Raw genomic sequence first — 23,454 nt, forward strand, 5'->3', positions numbered from 1 at the left:
AAACTCCAAAACCACCGTTGAGATATGCTCCAATATAATGAAAATCATCTCTATTGTAATCCCGTAAGATATAAGGCTAAAATCTCTTAAGAATCACCTTAGTAAATTGATCCCAAGTCATTTGAGGAAAACCAAAGGACCTACTAGTAAGACTAGTCTCCACCACTCCCTAGGTACACCCATGAATGGAAAAGAGGTAAAAGACTCTCTATGTGCCTCCAAAATGCCTAGGTTGAACAATCTGCCCTTACACTTAGTCAAAAAGTGATAAGCCTCCTCTCCAATCACACTATCAAAATCTTGAGGAAATATTCTGACGAATCTCTCAGAACTCTTTTGTTCCGAAGCAGACATAACAATAGCAGCCGAAATAGGTGGAGCCATAAATCTCAGAGAAATAATAAGCAGGGCTGAATAGATACCTAAAATCTAAAATCCAACACTCGAACTCTAACTAACCAATTTCTCACCTTTTATGTATGATTTTCCACATCTTCATACTCATAATCGGGGTCGAGTAGGGCCTCTTTAAATCATCCTTGAGCAGGAGTTTCCCTCTCCAATCCGGCTATCACATCTAATGTAGAAATAATAGATTAGAGGTTTACAACACTTGATATGAATAACTCACATGATAAGGAATCAATGAAATAATTTCCCTATGAAGAATTTCATAGCCTCTTGAAGATAGGTACGGACGTCTACATACCGATCTGCAAGACTCTACTAGATACCATGTTCTTTAACTTATGAAACCGGTGAACCTAGTACTCTAATACCAATTTGTCATGACCCAAAAACTAAAGTCATGATGGCACACACTCCAAACCCAACCTGATGTGTAAGACAAAGAATATTAATCAAGAATTATCTCAAATGATACCAAAAAAAGTAAAGTCAGGTCATAAAAGAAGAAAAACTGAGATACAACAAAGAATTCTCAATATATGGTATCATAAGCATTAAAGAATATTCTAAAACAATATCTGAATTAAAAATTCAACACTTGTCTTTGAAACATACATAAAGACATAAATGAGAGATAAAGCTTGAATGATGACCTGAACAAAAATCTCACCACAACCTCGGAGCTCAAACATTGCATGATCAATTATGTCGTCTCAATTACCACTTATACTAAAGGCTGCAATAAAAGGTTATAGGAATTGGGGTGAGAAAAATCTACATGTACTCAGTAGGCTTGACCGACTGAGTAAAAAATAATTAATCAAACTTATGAAATAAACTACGAAACATTTCCATCTGCACACAAAAAAGTTCCATTCCGTCATCAGTGCCGCCAATTAATATAAGAACAACACCAGTAAAGTAAACCTGTAAGGTTACAAATAATTTCTCATATCAACAGTAAAAATTACACAACAAACAAAGCTGGCCAATGCAATGTAATGAGAAAATGACGTGATGGAACCAAGGTTGTCGCACAACTTCTCATATACGTCTTGTTGAGCTTTAGCTTCTTGACAAAGACCATGAGGGACTCGCAGTCCACATACGAATCTCATAATCTCAATATCTCATCAACTTGCAACCTTGCTCATGGTCAAGGATAAAAGTAAGGTTTCTCATTTTCTTTCTCAAAATAGTAGTTCTCCAATTCCTCATATTCCCATGATCAATGCTCTGATGAATGAGGATGAATGCATTACAACACATACATCACAGAGGCATAATCAATACAACATAGGTCTAAAAGAGTCCAAAGTCCCTAAACTCTAGTAATCATGATATACACCCTCACAAGGAAAAATAATGGAATAATTCATTTGATATAAGCCTTAAACATTTGAAAACATTCCTTTCATTTTAAGATGTGATAAAAAAAACCATTCCAAGCCTTTAAATCGGGCAATTTGAAGTAAAAATGCTAGAATAGACAACTCAACCCCTCTCTGGGTCAAATCTCATGTATCACATGCTCCTAAAATAATTAATAGTATCACATAAGGCTCCCACAGAGGCTAATAATTACAAATAAGCCCCACATAGGCGATGAAATAAAGTCTACAATTTCCAACATCTCAATCTCATACTATGGTCCCATCTAATAGTCTAGTTCATAAGAAAGATTAATTACCCAATCCAATATAGAAAAAGGATAATCCAAAACTATATCAAAAGCCTAAACTTCACTCGAATAACTCTACTGGTACTTTTCTCTAAATGGTCAAGAGGGTTCCAACAATTCCCTGTAACACCTCATATTTGGAAAGAAGGACAAATGTGGTTTTTGGGATGGTGTTTGTGTCTATGGGTCCCATATATGGACCGTAGAAGCTTTTACGGGTCGTATATAACAATTGTAGGAAGAGGGAAAGTGTTTTTTCAAAACAAGTCCAGTACTATTTTACGGTTCACCAGGACTGTCCGTACATCTTTGTAGGAGTCATAGATAGGTCTCGTAGGTGATCCTAGACTTAGTGAAATTTTAAAGTTTAAAAGTTGGCTTAACGATTGGTATGTACGGTCCGTAGGAAGACCTACGAGTCGTACATAGGGTTCCCTTGAAAGTGAGTCACATTTGTAGTCCAAGTAACCTATCTATTATTGACCAGTATGGTCCGTAGAAAAACCTACGGACCGTAGATCCAAACCATATATGGAGGTCGAAAATTATTTTTAAAGAGGCTTTTGGGTCTGTTACTAATTTTTTAACCCAATACTATGTCGTTTTAGCTATTACCCTGATCCCTATATAAACGTTTTCAAGCCCCAATTAAATCATTTTTACTATTCATTCTCCTAAATCCTCTAAACTTGACCAAATTCATCTTCCCAAGTTCTCTCAAGTCTAAGGAAGAAGAAGAAGAGTTAGGGTTTTCAATCAAGTCTCCAATTTCTCCATTTTTATTGGGCTTAAAAGATCAAGTGTATTCACCCATGAAGTCCTTTCCTCCATGGGTCCCTAAGGATTTCAATTTCCCAATTCAATTTTCAATTGATCAAATTAGGGTTTCAATTAAATAAATGTCAGTTTCTTACAATTATAATTAATTATGATTAATTAAGTCTTGTAATGCCTAAATTATGCTTTTCAGCCATGATTCTATGATGAACCTATGAACTATGAAGTTATGAATATATACATGTTTTCATGAAGTTATTCAAAATGAATTGATGATGGTTTGAAAGGAAAAAATTAATGTTATTGTGAAAGAATTTCTCACTTACTATGATGATCATGATTGTGAAAGGTATTTCTCACAAATAAATTCACATTGGTGAAATGTTTTTTCATCTATGTTGAATTATGTTTAAGGAGCTATTCTATATTTTGATCTTGAAATATGTGAATGGGTATTGATCATTGCCTTTCCTATGTTAAAATGACATTTGACTTTTATCTATTCCGTTGGGATTTAGACTTAGCACCGAGAGGGCTTTAAGGTGGAGGCTCAAATAGGGTAGTCTCTAGTAGCAACCTCTAGTCCCTAACTACGTGCCCCCGTAGGATTATCTTAAATGACCTAGCTAGTGGATCCACTTTAGCAAATGATGATATGTACGGATTCTACCTTGGCAAGTAGTTTCCCCTTCTTTCGCTATGAGGGATATACCAGATTCCATGATATAGCTCTCATGGTATTATTGTTGGTTAAAGCTAATATCCCACAAAATGACTAAGTTTTCTTCAAGGCTTTTCTTATGTCCTTTGTGTTAATATATTTTACCATGTTTTCATGATTTTCATGTCATCTCTTCTTTAAAGCTTTTAAATATTCCTTTATGATCATGCCTACTCATTTTAAGTTACTTATTTTATTATGCCTATGTTTATGCATATTGCCTCATACTTAATACATTTCATGTACTAATGCATACTTGTGCCTACATTGTTTCACTAATGTAGCGTCTGACACTTTTATTCCCCATACTTGCGGCTAGTTGATTCGTTTGAGAATTCGAGGATTGGTGAGTCCTTATGACCCGAGGGCCAATAGTATTTTATTTCTTTCATGTCATTTCTATTTCTGACTTTGTATGTGATGTATGTGTTACGTCCCAATCACTTTCCTTATGATGTAGTAGATGGTTTTGAGACTTATATTTAGACTTCCGCTTTTGTCAAACTCTTTGTATGAAATGCTACTTTCTAAACTCTTTTGTTTCTATAATCTTGTATGATGTATGCTAAGTGGCTTGTGTAGGGCCTCTCTGGGTTTTCTACGCCATGTCATGTCTAGGGTGTACTTTGGGTCGTGACATACCCATAGTGCTATGGTCTAGAATAAGATCTAAGATCACCCCAGAAACTTTTAAAAAGAAAAAAAAAGGGAGCATCAAAACTATGTTAGAAATTCATGTTCATCAAGAGAAAAAAAGTCTATGGGTGAAAACCCAAGTGAAAACGAGTCCAAAACGATGATCAAGTCGAGTGAAACCTAATTTTTTCATCTTTAAGGGGAAAAACTCAAAAATGTCAGTTGAAATGCAGTTTAAAAAGTGGAATTTTGGAAAACCTTTGTCAAAATAAGTTTACCCATAATAAAAGGACCTTAAATCCCAAAAATCAATGAAAACTCATTCCAAATCAATCTTCAAATCAACGATTTTTTATTTTTTCTAGTTTGAGGTTTAAAATCTCCAGTTTGTGGATAGAAATCATGAAGTTTGAAGAGATGTTCAAGGGAAACAAGTAAAAGAAGGCTAGAAATGCGTACTCAATGATTAAGAGAGAAAAACGCATCAAATATCACTTTAAATGGACCTTTCTAGCTCCCAAACTGACAAAAATACGAGATCGATTTGAATACATATTTAACTTAGCGATTTTATCGCTAAAACCTATTTTTCGTCACTAAAAGTGTGCTTCAGCAACCTCTAAAACATCTTTTTGACCCTCGAAACCCTCAAAACATGAACCAATAGTGCAAATTCATCATTGAACTTGTTTTCTTAACCAATGAAATCGTCGAATTTCATAAAAAAATTGTTTTGACTGAAATACCCCCTCGGAACCCATTTAGGCATAAAATTCAACTTTTTACCTAAACACCCTAATCATAACCTAAGGTCTCGAGACTCTAACCGACCACCCTAATAATTAAAAGTCAACGTTTTGGACTCAATACTACTAACAGAATCACCATTCAATGCTCAGATCACATAATGTTTACCGAAATCAACTATTCCAATATAATTCAACTCAACTGACTGAATCCATCAAAATCTCTCTGAAACGCATCGGGGACAACACTAACCATTACCCCAACATATACTAAGCATAAAAACATTAAGGGGAAGGGAAAAATGATTAATTCACATATAAAGGTAATTTCATATTAAATGGGACATTACAAACCTAGGTTCAATAGGTTTAACTAAGGAAAATATTTAGGTAGGTATACAATATAGTAAAAAATAAATTATTGGTTTAAACAAGAAAATGTCTTGATCACATCCAACAAATTCAAATGTTCATACACACAAGTCAAGTTCTAGATTATTTAACATGAACGAATACACAAATGTTCACCACACATGGCACATTAATAATTTCAAACATAGTTACCTAACTCTAATCTTGACAACTAAACATCTTGAATGCTATGCATAAGCCTTAATTTAGTTTTTAAAGTCTTTCATACCATTTTCACAACCAAAAAATAGTCGCATGTTTCAAACAATGCTCCAATCTCAAACACGATTCTCACCTTAATCAGATTTATATGCATTTTCCCTCGAGTTTGGTGATTTAAGTTCAAAAAATAAATTAAATATTAAATTCTTATTCAAGAAAATGAAAAAGTTTTTATCCTTATTAAAACAAATAGTGTTTATCCTTATAAGTTTTGTTAATTCACATTTCAAGCTTTGTAAGATGCACACACCTTGTTCTTATCATAATGATGGGATACGTTGGTAGTCCTTTTTAACTTTGGTGATTTTTATTCAAAATACAAAGATTATTCATTTATTTTACCACACACAGTTGATTCTCATTACCTTAATGCGATACACATGCAGCCCTTTCGGGTTGGTTATTCCTTAAAACAATAAAATTTAAAATATAGACATAAAACTCCATCTTCGAATTAGTAGTGATCGAACTCTTGTTTAACATGCTATTTAGGTAACCTTTAATAGGTTCGATTGATTTCTTTCAAAAATAGAATGTAACACCCCAGAAATTTTTTCGAATTTAAACTAGAACCATCCTTCATTGTGAGTAGGATTTTACCAACGAGTTTAAAATTTCTTTAGTGTTAAGTTCACTAGATGTAGCACCTTGAGTTCCAAGAAGAACTAAAGAGAGTTCATTCAAGTCATTCCTAAGTTCCTTTAAGTTTTGGGTCGACTTTAAATCACCATAACTCTCAGTACAAGATTAGTTTGGTGGGCTACAAGATAGCTAATGAAAGGTATTTGAATTAACTTTCCAATGCCACCGAGTTTGCTAAGTTTCGAGTGAGTGAGATATGCCATTTTGAAGTCAGGCTGTCCAGTTAAGGAAAGTTACCCGAAAATAGTAAGAGGTATTTTGTTCTTTTCCTTACCAAATCATATTAATTCGTTTTAGTAAGGTTTTAAGGGTCTGATCCTGTTAGGTTCAGTTTTATAATCCAAAAATACGCCTAGGGTTTTAGTTGAAAGTTCAAGAAGAGAAAATAAGAGAAAAGAGGAGAAAAGAGGAGAGGATCAAGCGTTTGTCAAGAGTTTTGCGTTTTGTTGCGAATTTTCGCCATGGGTATAATCCCTAAGAGGTATGTAAGCTTCCATAGTGTTGGGTTAGTTCACCCACACTCCAATCATGTTATTTTCAGCGAAATTTCATTCTTGAAGTTGAAAGATTAAAGTTCTTAATGAGTTCTTGATAAGTGTTCTTGAAGTTCATTCTAAATCTTGTTGTGTTGGGTATTTGATGATTTCTTGAGATGAAATTTAGTGATTTGAGTGTTGTTTTAAGCATATTAGAGTGTAATTATGTTAAGTAATCGAATCCCGTTCGATTCTAGGCGAGTTAGGGTGAGAAAACGAGCAAAGAAAGTCGTCGAAGTTTTCTGGGTTAGGGCCTGTCGCCCTACGCCAGCCAGAGTGCCCCAACCACTTCTCTGAAGTTTAGGGGCCGCCACTCAAAGCTCCAGGGTCGCCTGCCCCCACCCGTTCTTCATCATTTCGTCCGTTTGAGTTCTTTCAAAGGGTACATTTACTCCCCTTTGATTCTAAACACTCTAAACTACTTCTAAACACTTAGAAATCATTCATAACATGAATCATAACCTTGAATTCATAATTCAAATTCAAGGCTATGAATTCAAGGTAGAGTTAAGAGTTAAGTTTTGAGAATTCTTTCGAACATTCTAAGAAAGTCCCTTGAGTCCTTTTGTGGAGTCTTCTACAACTTCTAGTAACTTGTTTCAAGACTCGAGTAAGTGAGCATGAGAGTGAGGAGAATGTATTCATGAGTCTAAATTATCACCTAGATCCTTCATATCATGAACTACGACTCTTGAATTCATAATTCACATTCAAGAGAGAGTTAAGAGTAGAGTCCAAGAAAGTCTTTGAGTTCAATCGTAAATCCTTCGAGATCAACTATTGATTTGAGCTAAGTTTTGAGGAAGTAAGTAAGAGAATGAGAAGAGTTGTATACCTGAGTTCCATGTAGTTATGTAGACCTTCGAGTCGAGTCGTTCATGCCCAAAAATTCTGCATGGACTCCATAAATTGAGTATCATTGAGAGAAGTAGTATCTTCAAGTTCTAAGTATTGAGTATTGAGTTCCTAATCCCCTTTGAGATTATGTTTCTAATCATGAAACTATTACATGCTACCCATGAAGTCCTTGAGTTGAATTTTTCATGCCTATAATTCCGCATGAACCCTATAAGTCGAACAACCTTGAGATGAGAAGTATCTTTGAGTCCTTAAGTTGAGCAGTTCATGCTCATAATTCCGGATGAACCCTCTGAGTTGAGAATCCTTGAAATGAGTAGTATCATTGAAGTTCTTGAGTTCCAAGTATTGAGTTCTAACTATGGTTATTGAAAACCTTGCATTGAGTCATTCACGACCATAATTCGGCATAAACCATATTTTATGAAGTCTTTTACAAACGTTTTAACTTTGTTTTAAGACTTAAGCTTTGAGTTGAGTAAAGAGTAAGAGTAAAGTTCATTTCATAAAGTGGTATATGGGAACTAAGTATTCCCAAGAGTAAATGTTTTCACATTTAAGATGAGAGGAAACTGAGATTTCCAAAAGAGTTTTGAGCAGTTTGAGTACCAACTCTTTTTAGAGAAAGATTTTTGAGTAACTATCTCAAATCAAAGAAAATGTTATGTTTTTAGACATATGATCTGAGTATTTTGGGAGTAGTATTGAGCACCGATATGGGGACGAGTTTGAGTTCAGATAACTCATGTTTCTATAAATCATGTAGCCATCATAGGTAGAAAGAATCATACTTTTTAGATGATTCCTTAGTGAATTTTAGCATAGACTAGTGGATTCACTTAGTTAAGGCGTTCTATATGACGGCAAAATATAGGACAGTTCTGGCAGCGTGGGCAAGACGATGTATCACCACTTAGGCTCATAGTGGTGGTTGTCGGTTAGAGAACCTCCAACAGAAACTATATTACTTTATTATATAAGTAAAGTTGAATTTGTTATTGCTTTTTCTTTAACGAACTAAGCTGTTTTCCATTGTTTTACAAGCTTTCTATATATTGCATATGTTTTATTGCTTTATATTAAGTCAAGTTATTCCGGAGTTGAGTAAAGCCAAGGTAAGTGTTACTTTTAGATTCTTTTCAAGCCTTTGTTGTGTTTAGCATTCCATTTCACATACTCGTACATTCAATTTACTGATGCCAGTTGGCCTGCATCTTCTTATGATGCAGATGCAGGTAACCAGGATCATCACCCAGTGCCTCATTAATCGAGTTGAGCACTCAGAGTCAGTTGGTGAGCCTCCTTGCATTCCGGAGGACTCCTTTTACTTTGCTTTCAGTATTTCACTGTTAGGATGATCGGGGTTCTTGTCCCGACATCCCTCTTTGTTTTAAAGGCTTCATAGATAGATAGTTGTAGTTCTTTAGTCTTATTCATTTAAGTTGTATACGTTTAAGACTTGAGTTGCCATTTTGGCTAAGACATTATTTCTTAAGTTATGCATGAGTTATATTTCTTATGTTTAAGTCTTCCGCTAAGTAAGTAAGCTAGACTAAGGGTTCGCTTAGGGCCAACAATGGTTCACGAGTGTCAATCTCTCCCAGGGTGTACGCTCGGGGAGTGACAAACTTGGTATCATAGCACAGAGTTCAAGAGTCCTAGGGAGTCTATGAAGTTGTTTCTGTAGAGTTCTAGTTATCGGTGTGAAGCACGCCACATCTATAATTAGGAGGCTGCAACACTTAGGAAAATTTCTCACTTCTTTCATACTAATTTCGTGCGTTAAAGTTTTATCTCTAAAAAGCTTCTTTCCAACTCATGCTTGCGCGTAACCGATTGTGAGTTGGACTATTTTGAGAGTGTTTTCATGGGCCGTTTCTTTCCCCCCGTGAGCTTAGAGAAGCAAAAAGATGGTTGCCGACATGAAGAGCATGATGAGTTTATTCGTTGTTGGGTTGCCTCGTCTATCAGATAAGGAAAGTTAGGCAGCCATACTAGTAAGTGACATGGGCATAGCAAGGCTGATGATCCATTTGCAAGAAGTTGAGGAGGACAAGATGAGGGATATAGAAGTGTTTAAGAACAAGAGAGTTAAGGCATCAGTGAATGAATCCGTTCAGCAAATGAGTAATGCGAACCGGTCTTCTTTCCAACATAAGCAGAAGGGACATGCTCCATTATTAGCTAGTGCACCTGCACCAAGGAACAAATATGAGTACAATAGTCATAATTGTCAGAACTTTAAGGCTAGACCTGAACATTCACAAGGTAGTATGGCACAAGGGGGTACTAAGACTCCTGCATGTGCTAAGTGTGGTAGGAGCCACTCAGGTATGTGTCGTGATGGCTCCACAGGTTGCTTTAAGTGTGGCTAGAACGGTCATTTTATGAGAGTGTCCAAATAACAAGCAGGGTAACAGTAATAGGGGCAATAGAGACAGTCTTCTTTAGTTGCTCCACTAGACAGGGCTGCACCTAGGGAGCTACTTCCGGTACTGGCGGAGGAGAAAACCGTCTATATGTTATCACTAGTCGCCAAGAGCAATATGATTCACCAGATGTAGTCACTGGTATGATCCAAGTCTTTAAATTTATTGTTTATGATTTGCTAAACCCAGGAGCCAGTTTATCCCATGTAACTCTGTATGTTGCGATGAATTTTGATGTTATTCCTGAGCAACTTAGCGAACCCTTCAGCGTTTCTACACATGTTAGTGAGTCTATTCTAGCAGAGAGAGTCTTTCGTGATTATCCCGTTTTCGCCAATCACAAGAGTACCATGGCTGATTTAGTTGAGTTAGACATAGTATATTTTGATGTCATTCTTGGTATGGACTGGCTTCATGTCTGTTATGCCTCAGTTGATTGTAGAACTCGAGTTGTCAAGTTTCAGTTTCCAAATGAGCCAGTCTTAGAGTGGAAAAGTAGTTCAACAGTGCCTAAGGGTCGTTTCATTTCGTACCTCAAGGCAATGAAGTTAGTTTCTAAGGGGTCTGTCTATCATTTAGTCCGAGTTAATGACTCTAGTGTTGAGATACCTCATATTCAGTCAGTTACAGTAGTAAGAGAGTTTCCAGAAGTTTTTCAAGATGATCTTTTCGGAGTCCCTCCTGAGAGAGAGATAGACCTCGGTATAGACCTTCTTCTAGATACTTGTCCTATATTTATTTCGCCATATAGAATGGCTCTAGCAAAGTTAAAAGAGTTAAAAGAGCAGTTGAAAGATCTCATAGATAAGCGTTTTATTCGGCCAAGGAGTGTTGAGATACCTCATATTCAGTCAGTTACAGTAGTTGGGGTGCTCCGATCTTATTTGTGAGAAAGAAGGATAGTTCCCTTACTATGTGTATAGATTACCGTCAAATGAACAAGGTTACCATCAAGAACAAATATCCTCTTTCGAGAATTGATGATGTTTTTTATCAGCTTCAGGGTGCTTCTTGTTTTTCTAAGATTGACCTCAGATCTGGCTACCATCAATTGAAAGTAAGAGAGTGTGATATTCCCAAGACAATATTCAGGAACCGTTATGGTCATTACAAGTTTCTGGTCATGTCATTCGGTTTAACTAATGCACATGCACCGTTCATGGGCCTTATGAACAGAGTATTCAAGCCTTATTTAGATATGTTTATTATCGATTTCATTGATGACATTCTAATCTATTCAAAGAATGAGGAAGATCATGCTAGCCATCTCAAAATAGTTCTCCAGACTTTGAACGATAAGGAGTTATATGTTAAGTTCTCTAAATGTGAGTTTTGGCTTGAGTTTGTGGCATTTTTGGACCACATAGTTTCCGGTGGTGGAATTAGAGTTGATACCTAAAAGATAGAGGCAATGCAGAATTGGCCTAGATCCACCGCATCTCCAATGGATATTATGAGTTTCTTGGGTTTGGCTGGATATTATAGAATGCTCGTAGAGGGGTTCTCATCTATTTTATCCCTTTTGACTAAGTTAACTCAGAAACAGTGAAGTTTCAATGGTTTGAAGCTTGTGAGAAAAGATTTTAGGAATTGAAAAAAAGGTTGACTACTGCCCCAGTATTGACCTTACCAGAAGGTACTCAAGGTTTTGTGGTGTGGTGTGTTGTGATGTATCTAGAGTTGGTTTGGATTGCGTGTTAATTCAGAATGGAAAAGTTATAGCTTATAACTCTAGACAGTTGAAAGTTCATAAGAAGAACTACCCAACCCATGACTTAGAGTTGGTTGCCGTAGTATTTTCTTTGAAGATATGGCGTCATTATTTATATGGTGTTCATGTTGATGTATTCATTGATCACAAGAGTCTTCAGTATGTGTTTACTCAGAAAGAGCTTAATCTCAGACAAAGGCGGTGGTTAGAATTACTCAAGGATTATGACATGAGTATTCTTTACTACCTAGGTAAGGCTAATGTTGTTACTGATGCTTTAAGTAGGCTGTCTATGGGTACTACTGCCCATGTTGAGGAAGAAAAGAGAGAGTTAGAGAAAGATGTGCATAGACTTCAACGCTGAGGAGTCCGACTGATGGATTCCACAGAAAGAGGAGTAGTGGTGATAAATGGGGCTGAATCATCATTAGTGTTAGAAGTAAAAGGGAAGCAAGACCAAGATCCCATTTTGCTTGAATTGAAGGCAAACGTTCATAAGCAAAAATAATTGGCTTTTGAACAAGGGGAGATGGCGTATTGAGGTATCAAGGTGGGTTGTGTGTACCAAGGATGGATGAACTCCAAGAAGAAGCTCATAGCTCCATATATTCCATTCATCCGGGTTCCACAAAAATGTATCGCGATTTGAGAGAAGTTTATTGGTGGAGTAGTATGAAGAAGGGCATTGCAGAATTTGTTGTTAAGTGCCCGAATTGCCAACAAGTTAAAGTAGAGCATCAAAGGCCTGGTGGTATGGCTCAGAATATAGAACTTCTGGAATGGAAGTGGGAGATGATTAATATGGATTTCATCACGTGTTTACCAAAGTCTCGCAGGCAGCATGATTCTATTTGGGTGATTGTGGATAGAATGACAAAATCAGCCCACTTTTTGCCGGTAAAGACTACCCAATCAGCAGAAGATTATGCTAAGTTGTATCTTCAAGAGGTGGTAAGATGTCATGCGATTTCGACCTCCATTATTTCAGACAGAGGTGAGCAATTTATTGCACAGTTTTGGAAGTCATCCCAAAAAGGCTTGGGTTCAAAGGTGAACTTAAGTACTGCTTTTCATCCTCAGATAGATGGGCAAGCAGAGCGCACTACTCAGACCTTAGAGCATATGTTGAGGGCTTGTGTGATTGATTTCAAGGGTAATTGGGATGATCACCTACCCCTTATTGAATTTGCTTACAACAATAGTTCCACTCTAGCATCCAAATGGCTCCTTTTGAAGCTTTTTATGGGAGAAGATACAGATCTCTTATTGGATGGTTTGAAGTTGGTGAAGCTGGGTTGATAGGACCTGATTTAGTTCATCAAGCTATGGAGAAGGTGAAAGTGATTCAAGAGAGGTTGAAAATGGTGCAGAGTCGTCAGAAATCCTACACTGATGTTATGAGAAGGGAGTTAGAATTTGAAGTAGATGATTGGGTGTATTTGAAAGTTTCACCCATGAAAGGTGTTATGAGATTTGGTAGGAAGGGGAAGCTTAGTCCCCGATATATTGGCCCTTACAGAATACCGAAAAGGGTAGGTAAGGTAGCTTATGAGTTGGAGCTACCACAAGAGTTAGCAGCGGTTCATCCGGTATTTTCACATCTCTATGTTGAAGAAGTGCATGAGCAATCCTTCATTGATCATACCAACCAAATATATTGGTATCAAGGATAGCTTCTCTTATAAGGAGATTCCTGTTCAGATTCTAGAACGTCAAGTTTGCAAGTTGAGAACAAAAGAGGTAGCATCAGTCAAAGTTTTTTGGAGGAATCAATTTGTTGAGGAAGCTACTTGGGAAGCTGAGGAGGACACGAAGAAGAGATATCCACATCTCTTCGAGTCCGGAGAAGTTCCAAATTAAGGTACTAATCTTTTTCTTGGTACTTATATAAGTTGGCATTTGTTTTGCATTTGCTTGTTGGGCGTTTGAACTGAATGGTTGATGTTACACCCTTAGCCTAGTAAGAGTAATCTCATTCGAGAACGAATGTTCCCAAAGGGGAGATATTGTAACTTCTTGCAAATTGAAATAACTAGGAAGAAGTCAAGAATTGGAAATGGTGATTTTTGGAAATAATAAAAATCTGGAAATTTGTTCAAGTTAAGTTCAGAATGGGTTTTGGCCAACTTCAAATGACCATAACTCCTAGCTCAGGATGAGTTAGGTGTGTTTCCAGATATCGTAGGAAATATCTTGGAATAATCTTTCCAACTCCGCCGAGTTTGCGTGATTCCGAGTTCATATGAGTGAGTTATTCCCATTGGAAGTTGGGTTGTTCGAATAAGGAAAGTCCAATTCGGATTTTGGAAGGGTAGCTTGGTCTTTTCCATACCCAACTTAATTAATTCGTTTTTGGTAATTATCTAAGGGTCTAAACTGAAATTGGTCAGTTTACGCTTTTGAAATTAGAGTTAGGGTTTTTGGAGAAAGAACGCAAGAGGAGAAGAAAGGAGAAAAGAGCCAAGATCATCGTTCGTAAGGATTTAGCTTGTGGATTTCGTCAAGGGGTGATCCCTACGAGGTATGTGAGATCATATAGCGTTGGGTTAGTTCACCCACGTGCAAGCATGATTTAATTCAGTAAAGTTATATTGATTTGAAAGTAAATCCTTTGAGTTCTTGATGAAATTTGTTTGAATTCTTGTGGGTTGTGTTGTTGAAGTTTTCTTGAGATTTGATTTATATTTTCGGGTGTAATTTCGTGTTGAATCTGATATATATTGAAGGTAAAATCAAGAGTAGAAATCCGCGAGGCACTCCCTATCTCTGCCCTTTCCATGGGGCACAGGCCTTAGGAACGTAGGAACTTGCTGGCTATTGAAACTATCCTAACTCTTTTGCTTTGTTTACTCGGAGTTCTTTCCGTCTAGTCTGGTTTGCTTCTTTGCGTTCACTCGCAGAGTTCTAGTTAGGATTTTAAGTGTTTGGGGAAAGAACTAAGATGAAATAGGGGGTTTAGAGTTGAAAAACAAGCAAGAAAAATCGGGAATTTTCGGGGCAAGGACTTGGGGAGCCGCGAGTGCCCCACTTCAGAGTCTGAATTTTGGGCTCTGAGGCGACGCACCAGCCAGAGCGCCACAACTTCAGCTCTGAAGTTTGTGCTCTGGCGCTCCACGCCTCTCAGAGCGCTAGGGAAGCCAGTTCTTCTCATTTCTTCCCCAACTTTTCGTACTAGTTTCTTAGCAACGTACCTATGTTTTCTAATTTATTCCAACACTCTTAGGTACGTCTTAACATCATGAAATCATCCATAAGCATGAGATCATGAACCTTGAATCCATAATTCAATTCAAGGAAAGTTAAGAGTCAAGTCTAGAAGTTAAGAAGCAGGTCAAGAGAAGTTCATAAAATTTTCAAAAGTCTTTCACAAACGTTTTAACTTTGTTTTAAGACTTAAGTTCTAAGTTAAGCAAAGAGTAAAGAGTTGATTTCATTTATCCAAAACCTATAAGGGAACTAAGTATTCCCAAGAGTTTAAAATGTTTTCACATTTGAACAAGAAAGGGAAACACCGATTTCCAAGAGAGCTTTTAAGCTAAAGTTTTGAGTAATTATCTCAAACCAAAGAAAAAAGTTTTGTTTTAAAACATATATGCTAAGTGTATTTTGGGAGTAGTATTGAGCGCCGATATGGGGATGCGAGTTCATATTAACTCAAGTCTCCTTAAACCATGTAGCCATCATGGGTAGTAAATGATCATACTTTTTAGATAACTCCTTAAGTGATTTTTAGCATAGACTAGTGGATCCACTTAGTTAAGGCGTTCTATATGATGGCAAAATATAGGACAGTTCTGGCAGCGTGGGCAAGACGATATATCACCACTTAGGCTCATAATGGTGGTTGTCGATTAGAGAACCCCCCACAGAAACTATATTACTTTATTATATGAGTAAAGTTGAGTTTGTTATTGCATTTTCTTTAACAAACTAAGTTGTTTTCCACGGTTTTACAAGCTTTCTATATATTGTATATGTTTTGTAGCTTTATATTGAGTCAAGTTATTCAGGAGTTGAGTAAAACCAAGGTAAGTATTCCTTTCAGATTCATTTCAAACCTATGTTGTGTTTAGCATTCCAACTTGCATACTCGTACATTCAATGTACTGATGCCAGTTGGCCTACATCTTCTTATGATGCAGACACAGGTAACCAGGATCATCACCCAGGGCCTCGTTGATCCAGTTGAGCACTCAGAGTCAGTTGGTGAGCCTCCTTACATTCCGGAGGACTCCTTTTACTTCGCTTTCAGTAATTCATTGTTAGGATGATCAGGGGTCTTGTCCCGGCATTCCTCTTTGTTTTAGAGGCTTCATAGACAGATAGTTATAGTTCTTTAGTATTATTCATTTTAGTTATATACGTTTAAGACTTGAGTTGTCATTTTGGCTAAGACATCATTTCTTAAGTTATGCATGAGTTATATTTCTTATGTTTAAGTCTTCCACTGAGTAAGTAAGACAGGTCAAAGGTTCACTTGGGGATATCAATGGTTCTCGAGTGCAAGTCCCGCCCAGGATGTAGGCTCGGGGGGTGACAGTTCCGGACTCAATACTACTGACAGAATCACCATCTAATGCTCAAATCTCATAATGTTGACCAAAATCAACTATTCCAATATAATTCAACTCAATGGCTCAAAGCCAATAAAATCTCACCCCGAACACATCGGGGACAATACTAACCATTCCCACAACATATACTAAGCATAAAAACATAAAGGGAAAGGGCAAAATGGTCAATTCACACATAAAAGTAATTTCTTATTAAATGGGACATTACATGCCTATAGACGCAATAGGGTTAACTAAGGAAAATATTTAGGTAGGTATACAGTGTAGTAAAAAAAATTGTAGGTTAAAATAAGAAAATGTCTTGATCGCATCCAACAAGTTCTATTTTTCATACACACAAGGCAAATTCTAGATGTTTTAACATGAACGAATACACAAATGCTCACCGCACATGGCACATTAATAGTTTCAAACATAGTTACCTAACTCTAATCTTTACAACTGAAAACCTTGAATGTTATGCATTATTAAGCCTTAATTTTGTTTAAAAACTCTATCATACCATTTTCACAACAACAAAAATAGTCACATTTTTTATATAATGCTCCAATCTTTCAAAAAAAAAAATTACTATTGAATCTGGAGAAACAACGCAAACCTGATTCTCACCTTAATCACATTTATAGGCATGTTTTCTCAAGTTCAGTGATTTAAGTTCAAAAAATTAAAAAAATATATTAAATTCTTATTCAACAAAATGAAAAAGTTTTTATCCTCATTAAAAAACAGTGTTTATCCTTATTCAAAAATAAAAAAGATAAAGTTTTATTACTTTGCATTTCAAGCTTTGTAATATGCACACGATACGTAGGTATCCCTTTTCAAGTTTGGTGATTTTTATTCAAAATACAAAGTTTGTTTATTTATTTTACTATGCACACTTGATTCTCATCACCTCGATGACATACACAAACAACCCTTTTGGGTTGGTTATTCGATTAAAAAATAAACGAAAACTCCATCTTTGAATTAGTAGTGATCTAATTCATGTTTAGCATGCTATTTAGGTAACCTTTAATAGGTTCGATTGATTTCTTTCAAAAATAAAGTTTTGTTAATTCACATTTCAAGCATTGTAAGTTGCACACACCTCGTTCTCGTCATAACAATGAGATACGTTGGTAGCCCTTTTTAAATTTGATGGTTTTTATTCAAAATACAAAGATTATTCATTTATTTTACTATGCACAGTTGATTCTTATCACCTTAATGGATACACATGCAGCCCTTTCAGGTTGGTTATTCCTTAAGACAATAAACTTTAAAATATAAAAGAAAACTCCATCTTTGTGATCTAATTCATGATTAACATGCTATTTAGGTGACCTTTAATAGGTTCGATTGATTTCATTCAAAAACACGAAAGAGAAAGGAAACACGAAAAATAATAGAATAAGGAAAGTGTTAAAATGAATTCAACTAAAACACGAGATGAAACATGAAAGAATTCTGAAATCCCAATACATATCCGGTGAAATCCCACTAATAAGATTTGGGAAGGGTAGAGTGTATGCAGACCCTACTACTATCTCGTGGAGAAAAAGAAGTTGTAATCGCAATTTACTAATAGTAATATTATTTTGTAGAGCATTGATCACAATTTCTAAGTATTCAAATTTAAATTTAATAGTTTCTCCAAAATTAATTAACTTATCAATAGTTACTTTAATATTTTTAGAAATAAAAATGTACTACTTAAATCAAGTTAAAATTAAAACACGCTATTCAGTTAAACATGCCTTATCAAATATGAGTGAGTGAGTTATATTTTTATTTTAAAAATACTTATTTAAAAATTTAACGATTTTAGCTCTTTAAAGGTGGAACCAACATTACTGTCAAGTTCAACTATATTTGATTAAGGCATGAGGTGTCTCTCTAATACCCACTTCTTATTGAATTTGATTCAAATAGAAAAGATACAAATATAGAAAAGACATAAATTACTTGTAATTAACAATTTAAAGGTGATTAATAAATAATAAGTATTTTAAGAAATGTTTGTTTCTTTCATAATCTAAGATAAGTTAGTAGATCTGGGGATTCCTTTATTCTAGAGATAGTAAAGATACTACAATATTAATATTGTAAGACAAATTCTACATACTATAATATGGGCACACAAATAGGTCAATTAACATATCAATGAGTGAAATCCTCCTTTGTGGATGCATCTAAAATCCTATATATAGCCAAATGGAAAATCATTAGAATATAAACTTTTCATTTGCTCTAAACACATATTTTGTCTAAGCTTCTTGCATCTGCAGAAAAATGGCTCAGCATTACTACATCTCCTCCATCTTATTGCTTGCATTTATCTACTTTATGCATGACCACATGATAACTACTACAAGTGCACGTCACATTCTACAGACCCCTAGTTTCTCAAAGCTAGAGACACCTAGTTTCTCAAAGCCTGAGACCCCTAGTTTCTCAAATCCCCAAGCCCCTTCTTTCTCTAAGCCACAGAGCCCTAGTTTCTCAAATCCCGAGACCCCTAGTTTCTCAAAGCCTGAAACCCCTAGTTTCTCAAAGCCTAAGACCCCTACTTTCTCAACACCCGAGACCCTTTCTTTCTCAAAGCCGGAGACCCCTAGTTTCTCAAAGCCCGAAACCACTAGTTTTTCAAAGCCTGAGACCCCTAGTTTCTCTAAGCCCGAGACCCCTAGTTTCACAAAGCCTAAGACACCTAGTTTCTCAAAGCCCAAGACCCCTACTTTCTCAAAGTCCCAAACCCCTAGTTCCTCAAAGCCGAAGACCCCTTCTTTCTCAAAGCCCGAGACCCCTAGTTTCTCAAAGCTCGAGACCCCTTCTTTCTCAAAATCTGAGACCCCTTCTTTCACAAATCCCGAGACCCATAGTTTCTCAAATCCCGAGACTCCTAGTTTTTCAAAGCCCAAGACCCCGTCTTTCTCAAAGTCTGAGACCCCTAGTTTCTCAAAGCCCAAGACCCCTAGCTTTTCAAAGCCCCAAAGCCCTAGCTTTTCAAAGTCCTTATCCCCTTCTATCTCAAATCCCTAGACCCCTGCTTTCTCAAAGCCTGAGATCCCCACTATGTCAAAGTTAAAAATTCCAAAACTTTCTCAACGAATTTTGTAAACTTCTTTGGGATTAACTATGGCATTTGTCATGTGCCATGACTAGTGCTGGCTAATGGACGAGTTATATCGCATATGGGTGAATCGAAAATATATTAGATATGAGTGGATAAAATGTTTGACTCGTTGTTATTTAATGCGAATAAAGAAATAGGTTGAATGATGGATAATATTATAATCCACATTTTATCTACTTATATATTGTACAAGAATGAAATTTGCTATCAAATAAAATGAGTCACTTTCTTTTTCAGCTTTTATTTTGATAATTTAGCTTAAGTTGATTTTCCTCATAACTATCTTTGATGTTTGCTTCTTTTTTAGTGATGTACAGATGCGATAGTTTCTAATTTTGGTACATAGTTGTTGATAATATAATTGTAGATGCTAAAATTGAAGTAAACTAGAAAATAAGTTACATTATATATACTCTAATTATTTGGTATTAACTTACTTTGAAAGAAAATAATAAGCGCAAACAATTGCCAAAATAACAGGAAGAAATCACCTTAAACGGTCCTTTCTAGCTCCCAAAATGTCAAAAATAAGAAATGGTTTCTAATAGATATTTAACACAATGATTTGGTTGCTAAAACTCATTTTCCGTCACTAAAATTGTGCTTCAACAACCTTTAAAACATCTTTTTGACCCTTGAATCTCATTTGAACCCCTATCAACATGAACCAATAGTGCAAAGTCATCATTAAACATGTTTTCTGAACCAATAAAATCGTCGAATTTCATTAAAAAATGTTATGACCAAAATACCCCCTCTGAACCCATTTAGGCCAAAAATTCAACTTTTTACCTAAATCCCTAATCACAACCTAAGGTCTCAAGACTCTAACTTTCCACCCTAATAAGCCAAACTCAATGTTACAGACTCAATACTACTGAAAGAATCACCATCTAATGCTCGGATCTCATTATGTTGACCAAATTCAACTATTCCAATATAATTCAACTCAATGGCTCAAATCCAACAAAATCTCACCGGAATGCATCGGGGACAATACTAACCATTCCCACAACATATACTAAGCAACAAAACATTTGGGGAAGGGCGAAATGGTCAATTCACACATAACAATAATTTCTTATTAAATGGGACATTACAAGCCTATAGGCGCAATAGGGTTAACTAAGGAAAATATTTAGGTAGGTATACAATGTAGTAAAAAAATTGTAGGTTAAAACAAGAAAAATGCCTTGATCACATCCAACAAGTTCAAATTTACATACACACAAGGAAAGTTCTAGATGTTGTAACATGAACAAATACACAAATGCTCACCGCACATGGCACATTAATAGTTCCAAACATAGTTACATAACTCTAATATTTACAACTGAACACCTTGAATGCTATGCATTATTAAGCCTTAATTTTGTTTTAAAAGTCTGTCATACCATTTTCACAACAACAAAAATAGTCACATTTTTCAAACAATGCTCCAATCTTTCAAAAAAAATTACTATTGAATCTGGAGAAAAAACACAAACCTGATTCTCACCTTAATAATATTTATAGGCATGTTTTCTCGAGTTCGGCAATATAAGTTCAAAAAAATTTAAAAAAAATATTAAATTCTTATTCAACAAAATGAAAAAGTTTTTATCCTCATTAAAAAACAGTGTTTACCCTAATTTTAAAAAAAGGATAAAGTTTTATTATTTCGCATTTCAAGCTTTGTAAGTTGCACACGATACGTAGGTAGCCCTTTTCAAGTTTGACGATTTTATTCAAAATACAAAGTTTGTTTATTTGTTTTTCTACTCACACTTGATTCTCATCACCTCGATGAGATACACAAACAAGCCTTTGGGTTGGTTAATCGTTTAAAAACTAAAACAAAACTCCATCTTTGAATTAGTAGTGATCTAATTTATGTTTAACATGTTAATTAGGTAACCTTTAATAGGTTCGATTGATTTCTTTCAAAAAGACGAAAGAGAATGGAAACGCGAAAAACAATAGAATAAGGAAAATGTTAAAATGAATTCAACTAAGATACGAGATGAAACATGAAAGAATTTTGAAATCCCAATACATATCTAGTGAAATACCACTAACAAGATTTGAGGAGGGTAGAGTATATGTAGACCCTACCACTATCTCGTGGAGAACGAGAAGTTGTAATCGCAATTTACTAATAATAATATTATTTTGTAGAGCATTGATTACAATTTCTAAGTATTCAAATTTAATAGTTTCTCCAAAACAAATTAACTTATCAATAATTACTTTAATATTTTTAGAAATAAAAAAGTACTACTTAAATCAAGTTAAAAATTAAAACACGATATTCAGTTAAACATGCCTTACCAAATATGAGTTAGTGAGTTATATTTTTATTTTAAAAATATTTAGTTAAAAATTTAACGATTTTAGTTCTTACAAGCAGGAACCAACATTACTGTCAAGTTCAACTATATTTGATTAAGGCATGAGGTGTCTCTCTAATACCCACTTCTTATTTAATTTGATTCAAATAGAAAAGAAATAAATATAGAAAAGACATAAATTACTTTGTGATTATCAATTTAAAGGTGATTAATAAATACTAAGTATATTAACAACTATTTGTTTCCTTCATAATCTAAGATGAGTTAGTAGATCTGAGGATTCCTTTATTCTAGAGATATTCAAGATACTACAATTTTAATATGGTAAGACTAATTCTAGATACTATAATATTGGCATGTAAATAGATCAACTAACATATCAATGAGTGAAATCCTCCTTTATGGATGCATCTAAAAACCTATATATAGCCAAATGGAAAACAATTAGAATATAAAAATTTCATTTGCTCTATACACATATTTTATCTAAGCTTCTCGCATCTGCAGAAAAATGGCTCTCCATTACAACTTCTCCTCAATCTTATTGTTTGCATTTATCTACTTTATGCATGACCACATGATAACTACTACAACTGCGCGTCACATTCTACAAACCCCTAGTTTCTCAAAGCTAGAGACACCTAGTTTCTCAAAGCCTGCAACCCCTAGTTTTTCAAAGCCTGAAACCCCTAGTTTCTCAAATCCCCAAGCCCCTTCTTTCTCAAAGCCCCAGACCCCTAGTTTCTCAAAAACCAATACTCATGGTTTCTCAAAACCCGAGACCCCTAGTTTCTCAAAGCCCAAAACCCCTAGTTTCTCAAAGCCCGATACCTCTAGTTTCTCAAAGCCTGAGACCCCTAGTTTCAAAAAGCTTGAAACACCTAGTTTCTCACCTCCCAAGACCCCTAGTTTCTCAAAGCCCGAAACCCCTTCTTTCTCAAAGCCCGTAACGCCTAGTTTTTCAAAGCCCAAGACCCCTTCTTTCTCAAAGCCTGCAACCCCTAGTATCTCAAAGCCCCAGACCCCTTCTTTCTCAAAGCACCAAACCCCTAGCTTCTCAAAATCTAAAACACCTACTTACTCGAATCCCGATACCCCTAGTTTCTCAAAGCCCAAAACCCCTAGTTTCTTAAAGCCCGAGACCCCTAGTTTTTCAAAGCCCGAAACCCCTTCTTTCTCAAAGCCTCAAACCCCTAGTTTCTCAAACCCCGAGACCCCTTCTTTCTCAAAGCCAAATACACCTTCTTCCTCAAAGCCCTAGACCCCTAGTTTCTCAAAGCCCGAGACCACTTCTTTCTCAAAGCCCGAGACCCCTAGTTTCTCAAAGTCTGAGACCCCTAGTTTTTCAAATCCCGAGACCCCTTCTTTCTCATATCCCGAGACCCCTAGTTTCTCAAAGCCCTAGATCTCTATCTTTTCAAAGCCCCAAACCCTAGCTTTTCAAACCCCTAGACCCAAGCTTCTCAATGCCCCAAACCCTTTCTATCTCAAATACCTAGACCCTTTTTTTCTCAAAGCCTGAGATCCCTACTTGTCAATCTCAAAAATTCCAATATTTTCTAAAACAATATTGTAAACTTCTTCGTGAGTAACTATGGTATTTTTCAGGTACCATGACTAGTGTTGGCTAATGAAAAGGTGAATCAAAAATATA

General features: G+C 35.8%; 1 pseudogene; it reads left to right on the top strand.

Annotated features, from left to right (window-relative positions):
* LOC125808964 (proline-rich extensin-like protein EPR1) overlaps positions 1 to 23,061 on the top strand; it is a 39,258-nt pseudogene extending 16,197 nt beyond the window's left edge.
* Positions 23,062 to 23,454: the final 393 nt, after the last annotated feature.

The sequence above is a fragment of the Solanum verrucosum genome, unplaced genomic scaffold, assembly GCF_900185275.1.
Source record: "Solanum verrucosum unplaced genomic scaffold, falcon-dt-bn FXZP01000435.1, whole genome shotgun sequence".
Lineage (NCBI taxonomy): Eukaryota > Viridiplantae > Streptophyta > Magnoliopsida > Solanales > Solanaceae > Solanum > Solanum verrucosum.